This window comes from Psammomys obesus, unplaced genomic scaffold (genome assembly GCF_907164565.1).
Source record: "Psammomys obesus unplaced genomic scaffold, mPsaObe1.curated_primary_1811, whole genome shotgun sequence".
NCBI lineage: Eukaryota > Metazoa > Chordata > Mammalia > Rodentia > Muridae > Psammomys > Psammomys obesus.
In genome coordinates this window covers 2,696,671-2,705,624 of record NW_026585687.1, presented here as the reverse complement: position 1 = coordinate 2,705,624, position 8,954 = coordinate 2,696,671, and the positions used below count along the sequence as shown (strand labels likewise).

Below are 8,954 nucleotides of genomic sequence, written 5' to 3'. Positions count from 1 at the left end.
AACAAGGACTATTTCTAACAGGAACTCAATGACTGGCTCTTTGGCCTCCCCACCCCCCAAGGGAGGAGCAGTCCTGTTAGGCCACAGAGGAGAGCTTTGCAGCCAGTCCTGAAGATACCTGATAAAACAGGATCAGATTAATGGGGAGGAGGTCCCCCCTATCAGTGGACTTGGAAAGGGGCATGGTGGAGATGAGGGAGGGAGGGAGGGACTGGGAGGGAATGAGGGAGCGGGATACAGCTGGGATACAGAGTTAATAAAATGTAACTGATAAGAAAAAAATAAAATTCAAAAAAAAAAGATAGGCATCAAGTAGGATGAACAAAGGATTGTCATCTGCACTGCCTCTGACTAAGAACAACGCAGCTCTTTCCAAACCATCACCATGGTGCACATGAATGTCCTGGCAGATGCTCTCAAGAGTATCAACAATGCTGAGAAGAGAGGCAAATGCCAGGTCCTCAGCAGGCCATGCTCCAAAGTCATTGTTGGTTTTTAACTGTGATGATGAAGCACAGTTATGTTGGTGAATTTGAGATCACTGATGATCACAGAGCTGGGAAAATTGTTGGGAACCTCATAGGCAGGTTGAACAAGTGTGGAGTGATCAGCCCTAGATTTGATGTGCAACTCAAGACCTAGATAAGTGGCAGAACAATCTGCTCCCGTCTGGTCAATTCGGCTTTATTGTAATGACAGCCTCAGCTGGCATTATGGACCATAAAGAAGCAAGATAAAAACATACAGGAGGGAAAATCCTGGGATTCTTTTTCTGGAGATGTAAAATGTAAATAAAAAGCCTACGGGGGAAGGCAGAAGAATAACACTACCAACAAGGAGTCTTTTTGCTCATTGCCAAGGGTCCACTTTTTCTTCTTCATTTTTAAAATTTTCTTTATATATTTATTTACTTATTTTAGGAGATGAGGTCTTCCTATGCTTGGCCACAAACTCCTTGAACAACTGGGATTACAGATTCAAATCTCCTTTTCTTTTTTTTTTTAATTTTATTTTTTTTCCTCACAATTTATTCATTATATATCCTGATTGAAGGCCCCTCCCTCAACTCCCACAGTCCCACTCTCCCTCCCTCTTCCCCTCATCGCCTTCCCCTAGTCCACTGAAAGGGGGAATTCTCCACTATTGCCATCTGCCCATAGCTTGTTAAGTCTCATCAGGACTGCATAGATCCTCTCCCTCTGTGGCCTAGCAAGACAGCATCATCAGGGGTGAGTGATCAGAGAGTAGTCAGCTGAGTTCATGATAGAGGCAACGTCTGCTCCCCTCACTTCTCTGAGTCCTCTCAGTTGGCCATATTCTGAGCAGAGGGTCTGGGTCTTCTCCATGAATGGTCCTCCGTTGGTGCATCAGTCTCTGCAGGATCCCCTGGGCTCAGGTCTTTTAGTTTTGTTGGTCTTCTTGTGGGGATCCTGTCCCCTCCATGTCCCTCTATCCCACCCCTCTCTTCCTTCATAAGATTCCCTGCACTCTGCCCAAAGTTTGGCCCTGAGTCTCAGCATCTCCTTTGATCCCCTGTTGGGTAAATCCTTTCAGAGGACCCTCTATATTAGACTCCCATCCTCTTTCTTCTCTTCCACCACTTCTGGTGTTTATCCTGTTTGCCATTCTGAATGAGATTTTAGGGTCCTCCTTAGTGTTTAACTTCTTTAGATCTGTAGATAGCTGTCCTATATTATATAGATAATATCTGCTTATTAGTGAATGTGTACCATGCCTGTATTTCTGTTCCTGGGTTACCTCATTCAGGATGATCTCTTCTAGTTCCATCCATTTGCCTGCAGAGTTCATGATTTACTTGTTTTTAATGGCTGAATAGTATCCCATTGTATATAGGTGCCACAATTTCTGTGTCCATTCCTCCATTGAGGGACACCTAGGTCGTTTTCAAATTCCAGCTATAACAAATAAAGCTTCTATGCACATAATTGAGCAAATGTCCTTATTGAATCGTGAGGCAGTTTTTGGATATATGCCCAGGAGTGATATAGATGGAACTTGAGGTAGTGCTATTCCCAATTATCTGAGAAAATACCAGATTGATTTCCAAAGTGGTTGTACAAGTTTGCACTCCCACCAGCAATAGAGGAGGGATCCCCTTTCTCCATAGCCTCTCTAGCATGTGTTGTCACTTGAGTTTTTTTATCTTAGCCATTCTGATGGGTATAAGATAGAATCTCAGAGTTGTTTTGATTTGCATTTCCCTGATGAGTAAGGATGTTGAGCATTTCTTTAAGTGTTTCTCTAATATTCTTTATTCCGCTGTTAATAATTCTCTGATTAGCTCTGTACCCCATTTTAAAATTGGATTATTTGGTTTGTTGGTGTCTAATTTCTTGAGTTCTTTATATATTCTGGAGATTAGTCCTTTTTCAGATGTAGGGTTGGTGAAGATCTTTTCTCAGTCTGTAGGCTGTCTTTTTATTCTGTTGACAGTGTCCTTTGCTTTACAAAAGAAGCTTTTCAGTTTCATGAGGTCCCATTTATTGATTTTTTTAAATAAAAAGGAAACATTTATTTTAGTAAAATACTGTGTGTGCTAATCTTCTGCTTTCATGTAGTTTTGCATGTATCAACTTTTCTTAGTACCCTGCATACCCAAAGAAACCTTTGAAATCCATGGAATTAGAGTTACATAATACTCTAAGCAACCATGAGGTGCTGAGAACCCAACCTGATGCTCTTGAATAGCAAATAGTGCACTTAATAGTGAGCCATAATTCTGGAACCAAAATATTTATTTTAATTTATGTAAAGCACAAATGAAATGTTTATTTTTTTTCTTTCCAGTTCTTTTATTCCTTTTTAAAATTTTTAATTATACTTTATTTACTTTGTGTCCCCTCTCTAGTTCCCTCCCTCCTCCCCTCCCTTCTGCCTCCTTCTCCACACACTCCCCTCCCCAAGTCCACTGGTAGGGGAGGGTTTCTTTTTCTTCTTTCTGATCCTAGTCTGTTAGGTCTCATCGGGAGTGGCTGCATTGTCTTCCTCTGTGGCCTGGTAAGGCTGCTCCCCCCTCAGGGGGAGGGGATCAAAGAGCAAGCCAATCAGTTCATGTCAGAAGCAGTCCCTGTTCCCATTACTATGGAACCCACTTGGACACTGAACTGCCATGGGCTACATCTGTGCAGGGATTCTAGGTTATCTCCATGTATGGTACTTGGTTGTAGTATCAGTCTCAGGAAAGACCCCTGTGCTCAATTTTTTTGGTTCTGTTGCTCTCCTTGTGGAGTTCTTGTCCTCTCCAGCTCTTACTATTATTTCCTACTTCTTTCATAAGATTCCCTGCATTCTGCCCAAAGTTTGGCCATAAGACTCAACATCTGCTTTGATAGTCTATAGGGCAGAGCCTTTCAGAGGCCTTCTGTTGGAAGCTCCTAACTTGTTACCTTATTTCTTCTTCTTCTGGTGTCCATCCTCTTTGCTTTTCGGAGTGGGGATTGAGCATTTTAGCCAGAGTCCTCCCTCTTAATTAGTTTTTTTAGGTGTACAGATTTTAGTAGGTTTATCTTATATTATATGTCTATATGAGTGAATATATACTATGTGTGTCTTTCTGCTTCTAGGATAGCTCAGTCAGGATGATCCTTTCCTGATCCCACCATTTACCTGCAAATTTCATGATTTCCTTGCTTTTTATTGCTGAGTAATATTCCATTGTGTAGATGTACCACAATTTCTGTATCCATTCTTCAGGTGAGGGGTATCTGGGTTGCTTCCAGCTTCTGGCTATTACATATAAAGCTGCTACAAACATGGTTGAGCAAATGTCCTTTTTGTGTACTTGAGCCTCTTTTGGATATATTCCTAGGAGTGGTAGTTGGATCTTGAGGAAGCACTATTCCTTGTTGTCTGAGAAAGTGCCAGATTGATTTCCAGAGTGATTGTACCAGTTTACATTCCCGCCAGCATGTGGAGGAGGGTTCCCCTTTCTCCACAACCTCTCCAGCATGTGTTGTCACTTGAGGTTTTGATCGTGGCCATTCTGATGGGTGTAAGGTGAAATCTCAGGGTCATTTTGATTTGCATTTCCTTGATGGCTAAGGACGTTGAGCATTTCTTTAAGTGTTTCTTTGCCATTTGATATTCCTCTATAGAGAATTCTCTGTTTAGCTCTGTTCCCCAATTTTAATTGGATTATTTGATTTGCTGCTTTTCAACTTCTTTAGTTCTTCTTCTTTAGTACTGGATATTAGCCCTCTGTCAGATAGAGGGTTGGTGAAGATTCTTTTCCAATCTGTAGGCATTCGTTTTGTTTTGATGACGGTGTCCTTGGCTTTACAGAAGCACAGTTTCATGAGGTCCCATTTGTTGATTGTTACTCTTACAGCCTGTGCTGTTGTTGTTCTGTTCAGGAAGTTGTCTCCTGTACCAATGAGTTCTAGGGTATTCCCCACTTTTTTTCTAACCGATTTAATGTGTCTGGTTTTATGCTTAGGTCTTTGATCCACTTGGACTTTAGTTTTATGCAGGGTGATAAGTATGGATCTATTTGCATTTTTCTACATGTAGACATTCAGTTAGACCAGCACCATTTGTTGAAGATGTTATCTTTTTTCCATTGTATGGTTTTGGCATCTTTGTCAAAGATCCGGTGTCCATAAGTGTGTGGGTTTATTTCTGGGTCTTCTATTCGGTTCCATTGATCCACCAGTATGTTTCTATGCCAGTACCATGCAGTTTTTATAACTTGCTCTATAGTACAGTTTGAGATCAGGGAAGGAGGTACCTCCAGAAGACCGTTTATTGTAGAGGATTGTTTTAGCAATTCTGGGTTTCTTGTTTTTCCATACGAAATTGAGAATTGTCCTTTCAGGGTCTGTAAAGAATTGTGTTGGTAATTTGATGGAAATTGCATTGAATCTGTAGGTTGCTTTTGGTAAGATGGCCATTTTTACTATGTTAATCTTGCCAAGCCATGAGCATGGTAGATCTTTCCATCTTCTGATATCTTCCTCTAATTCTTTCTTCACAGACTTGAAATTTTTTTCATACAAGTCTTTGACTTGCTTGGTTAGGGTTACACCAAGGTACTTTATGTCTTTTGTGGCTATTGTGAAGGGTGTTGTTTCCTCAATTTCTTTCTCAGCCCTTTTGTTTTTTGTAATCAGGAGGGCTACTGATTGTTTTGAGTTAATTTTGTATCCTGCCACTTTGCTGAAGGTGTTTATCAGCTGTAGGAGGGAGTTCCCTGGTAGAATTTTTGGGGTCACTCATGTATACTATCTTATCATCTGCAAATAGTGATACTTTGACTTCTTTCTTTCTGGTTTGTATCTACTTGATCTCCTTCAATTGTCTTATTGCTCTAGCAAGGACTTCCAGAACTATGTTGAAGAGATATGGAGAGAGTGGGCAGCCTTGCCTTGTCCCTGACTTCAGTGGGATTGCTTTAAGTTTCTCTCTGTTTAGTTTGATATTGGCTATAGGCTTGCTGTTTATTGCCTTTATTATGTTTAGATATGTGCCTTGTATCCCTGCTATCTCCAAGACTTTAAACATGAATGGATGTTGGATTTTGTCAAATGCTTTTTCAGCATCTAAGGAGATTATCATGTGGTTTTTTTTTCTTTAAGTTTGTTAATATGGTGGATCACATTGATGGATTTCCGTATATTGAACCACCCTTGCATACCTGAAATGAAGCCTACTTGGTCATAATGGATGATATCTTTGATGTGTTCTTGAATTCGGTTTGCAAGTATTTTGTTGAGTATTTTTGCATCAATGTTCATAAGGGAGATTGGCCTGAAGTTTTCTTTCTTTGTTGGGTCTTTGTGAGATTTAGATACCAAGGTGACTGTGGCTTCATAGAATGAGTTTGGTAGTGTTTCTTCTTTTTCTATTTTGTGGAATTGTTTGAAGAGAATTGAGTTAGCTCTTCTTTGAAAGTTTGGTAGAATTCTGCGCTGAAACCATCTAGTCTTGGCGTTTTTTTTTTTTTTTTTTTTTTTTTTTTTTTTTTTTAATGTGAGACTTTTGTTGACAGCTTCTGTTTCCTTAGGTGATATAGGGTTATTTAATTGATATACCTATTCTTTATTCACCTTTGCTAAGTGGACTCTATCAAGAAAATTATCTATTTCATTTGGATTTTCAAATTTTGTGGCATATAGCTTTTTGAAATAAGACCTAATGTTTGTTTGGATTTCATCAGTGTCTGTTGTTATGTCCCCTCTTTCATTTCTGATTTTGTTGATTTGGATAGTGTCTCTCTGCTTTTAGTTAGTTTGCTAAGGGTTTGTCTATCTTGTTGATTTTCTCAAAGAACCAGCCCTTGGTTTCATTGATTCTTTGAATTGTTTTCTTTGTTTCTAGTTTATTGATTTCAGCCCTGCGTTTGATTATTTCCAACCATCTACTTGTCTAGGGTGTGTCTGCTTCTTTTTTCTCTAGGCCTTTTAGGTGAGCTCTTAAGTTGCTTGTATTAGATGTTTCAAATTTCTTCTTGAAGGCCCTTAGTGCTATGAATTTTCCTCTGAGCACTGCTTTCATTGTGTCCCATAAGTTTGGGTATCTTGTGCCTTCATTTTCATTGAATTCTAGGAAGTTTTTAATTTTTTTCTTTATTTATTCCTTGACTCAGGTGTCATTGAGTAGAGTTCCTCAGTTTCCATGTATGTGTGTAGGCATTTTGCTTTTTCTGTTGCTGAGGTCCAGTTTTAGTCTATAGTGGTCAGATAGGATGCAAGGGATTATTTCTATCTTCTTGTATCTGTTGAGGCTTGTTTTGTGACCAACTATATGGTCTATTTGGAGAAGGAACCATGTGGTGTTGAGAAGAAGGTAAATTCTTTTGTGTTTGGGTGGAAGGTTCTGTAGATGTCTGTTAGGACCTTTTGATTCATGACCTCTGTTAGAGTCATTGTTTCTGTTTAATTTCTGTTTTGTTAACCTGACCTTTGTTGAGAGTGGGGTGTTGATGTCTCCCACTATTAATGTGTGGGGATCTATATGTGGTTTAAGTTTTATTAATGTTTTTTTTTTTTTCAAATGTGGGTGCCCTTGTATTTGGGGCATAGATGTCAGAATTGTGATAGATTTTTGGTGCAATTTTCCCTTGATGAGTATAAAGTGAACTTCCCCATCTCTTTTGATTAATTTTGGTTGAAAGCCTATTTTATTAAATACTAGAATGGCTATTCCTGCTTGCTTCTTGGGTTCAGTTGCTTAGAAAACCATCTTTCAACTATTTACACTCAGGTAATGTTTATCTTTGTGACTTAGGTGTTTTTTTTTTTATGCAACAGATTGTTGGGTTTTATTTATGCATCCATTCTTCCATTCTGTTAGTGAGTGTTTTTTTATTGGACAGTTGAGTCCATTGATGTTGGGAGAGATTAATGACCACTGACTGTTAGATTCTTTTATTTTGCGGTTGATTGTGACAGTGTGTTTGTGTGCTTGGTTATTTTTACTTTTGCTGTAGTGAGGTCATTTATTTTCTGTGTTTTCCTGAATGTAGTTAGCTTTCTTGGGTTGTATTTTTTCCTTCTGATATCTTCTGTAACACTGGATTTGTGGGTAGGTATTGTTTAAATTTGTTTTTGTCATTGAATATCTTGTTTTCTCCATCTATGAGGACTGAGAGTTTTGCTGGGTATAGTAGCCTGGGCTGACATCTGTGTTCTCTTACGGTCTGCATGATATCCATCCAGGCCCTCTGGCTTTCATAGTCTCTGCTGAGAAGTCAGGTGTGACTTTGATGGGTTTGCCATTATATGTTACTTGGTCTTTTTCCCTTGCAGCTTTTAGTATGGTTTTTTTTTTTTTTTGTATACTTATTGTTTTGATTATTATGTGGTGGGAGGATTTTCCTTTTTGGTCTAATTTATTACGTGTTCTGTAGGCTTCTGGTATGCTTACAGGCCTCTCCTTTAAATGGGAGAAATTTTCTTCTATGGTTTTGTTGAAAATATTTTCTGGGCCTTGGAGACAGGAATCTTCTTTTTCCTCTATTACTATTATTTTTAGGTTTTGTCTTTTTATGCTGTCTTGGATTTCTTGGATGGTTTGTGTCAGGAATATTTTAGATTTAACATTTTCTTTGACGGATACATTGAATTCTTCCATTGTATCTTCCACACCTGGGATTCTTTCTTTCATTTCTTCTAGCCTGTTTGTTTTGCTTACCTATGTAGTTCCTGTTTCTTCTCTAAGTTCTTCCCCTCTATGATTTCCTCCATTGGTATTTTTTTTTTTTTTTTTTTTTTTTTTTTTTCTTTTGTATTTTTTTTTTTTTTTTTTTTTTAGTTTTTCCAATTCTATCTGTAGATTGAACCATTTCGGTGATTTCCTTCACTTGTCTCTTTGCATTTTCCTGCTTTTCCTTCAATTCCTTCATCTGTTTGTTTGAACTTTCCTATGTTTCTTTTATTTCTTTCAGTGATTTAATTATTTCCTCTCTGAAGGTCACAAACTGTTTGGCTGTATCTTCCTGTATTTCTTTATGGATGGCCATAATCTATTTGACTTTGTATTTCTGTATTTCTTTATGCATTTCATTTGTTTCTTCCATTATCCTCTTCATAAGCATAAATGTAAGGTTGTCTTCTTGAATTTCACTTATGTTAGGGTGTTTAGGGCTCTGGAGATGCCATATTGTTTTGGCTTTTGTTGGTTGTGCTTTTATGCTGGCCTCTAACCATCTGGATGTCTGTTGGTTGTTGGCTGTTAGTTTCTGGTGCCTTCTGGAATCCTCGGGTGGGGAGAATCCATTGGCTGAAAGATGGTTTTTCCTGAAGGATGCTTCCTCGGCTTTTTGGGTACAGTGATTGAATGGCAGGTGTTTCTCAACTCACCTTAGGTATATGAACCTGTTTCATAACTGGGTTCGTTGGTAGTCAGGGTGTCTCTCCTCTCACCAGGAGAAGTCCTGGAAACAGCTGCTCTGCCACTGGGTTACTTGCTCTGAATTTAGTGAGCTGCTGTTGCTC

At 38.8% G+C, this 8,954-nt stretch overlaps 1 pseudogene; it reads left to right on the top strand.

Annotated features, from left to right (window-relative positions):
• The first annotated feature begins 385 nt into the window (after positions 1-385).
• Positions 386-791, top strand: LOC129665455 (40S ribosomal protein S15a-like; annotated as a pseudogene).
• Positions 792-8,954: the final 8,163 nt, after the last annotated feature.